Source organism: Orycteropus afer, unplaced genomic scaffold, assembly GCF_000298275.1.
Source record: "Orycteropus afer afer isolate SDZICR_OR568_19922 unplaced genomic scaffold, OryAfe1.0 scaffold00113, whole genome shotgun sequence".
Lineage (NCBI taxonomy): Eukaryota > Metazoa > Chordata > Mammalia > Tubulidentata > Orycteropodidae > Orycteropus > Orycteropus afer.
Window position 1 is genome coordinate 6,101,176 of NW_006921700.1, and position 1,493 is coordinate 6,102,668.

The following is a 1,493-nucleotide window of genomic DNA, read 5'->3' on the forward strand; positions in this document are numbered from 1 at the left end:
TCGAGTCGGCCCCGACTCATAGCGACCCCTCCTTGGGTTTTCGAGGCAGTATCACTACGGAAGTAGGATTGCCCAACCTTCCTTCCGAGGAGTTTTGAAGTTGGCAAAGATTTCATTTTACTTGGATTCACAATCAACACCCATAGAAACAGCAGTCAGTAAATCAGACTTTATATCACACTGGGCAAATCAGCTGCAAAAGACCTCTTTAAAGTGCTGAAGAGCAAATAAATCACTTTGAAGACTAAGGTGTGCCCAACCCAAGCCATAGTACTTTCAATCACTTCATATTCATGTGAAAGCTGAACAGTGAAATTGTGGTGTTGGTGAAGAATACTGAAAATACCGTGGCCTGCCAGAAGAACAAACAAATCTGTCCTGGAAGAAGTGCAGCTGGAATGCTCCTTGGAAGCGAGAATGGCCAGACTTCACCTCACCTACTTTGGTCATGTTGTCACAAGGGACAAGTCCCTGGAGAAGGATATCATGCTTGGTAAAATGGAGGGTCAGAGAAAAAGGGGAACACCTTCAAGAAGATGGATTGACACAGTGACTGCAACAATTGGTTCAGGTATAGCAAGGACTGGGAGAACGGTGCACAATTGGGCAGTATTTCATTCTGTTATACGTAGGGTCACCATGAGTCAGAGCCAACTTGAAGGCACCTAACAACAACATTGTCCAGTAAGAAAGAAGCAAGGTGTAGAAGGGTATGTATAATATGTTTCTACCTGCATTAAAAATGGAAGGAGATATCTAGTTGTTGATGTCACTATAGATAAATGTTCTGGAGAGTAGTTTCTCTGGGGAAGAAGTCTTAGGTACTATGTACCCAGTTAAACTTTTTCTTCCTTCCCAAACAGGCTAGTTACTTTTTAAATATATGGTAAAGGAAGGAGAGAAACTGGGGGAGGGATTATTTTCTCATTCTTAGAATTTTAACAAAATAATACTGGAGAAGAAAACTTTAATTAAATAAAATGCTCACACAGAATGGGAAGTTCTTGTTAAAAGAATTTTTCAGCTATTCAACATTAAGGAAGAAGATCGATTTAGTTTCCATCTTTGTAAAGACTATTCATAAATACCTGAATTTATTCTCTGGCCTAGGTAAGCCCAGGGCAGAGAACATCATGTAGTCTTTCTTGGAGCACTCTGCAGTGCCTTGTGCTCAAAGTTCTATACTCAATTTTCACAAATAGGAGCAGAATCTAAACTGATTCTGGGGCATCTTTTAAGAGCTTTCTTGTTATTCAGCACACAGAAATGGAATGTTAGGAGCAAAAAAAAGTCTTCAGACTGATAAGGACTCTAGCTAGTTGGTTTTCAGCTAATTGAAATTCAGCTAATTAGAATCACAAGGAAGCCACAAATTTGGAGCAGCTAATCCAAGCCCCATCTTTGGTCCTAGCACCAAGTTAGATTCAAAATGAAGAACAGGAAATAGATGATTTCAATATAGATTTCCATGAACTAGAAATTGAAAGGTTGTA

The 1,493-nt window shown here is 39.7% G+C and overlaps 1 protein-coding gene across 1 annotated transcript in view; it reads right to left on the minus strand.

Moving 5' to 3' along the window:
• KATNAL2 (katanin catalytic subunit A1 like 2) overlaps window positions 1-1,493 on the minus strand; it is a 57,335-nt gene that overhangs the window by 29,547 nt on the left and 26,295 nt on the right. The window lies entirely within an intron of this gene.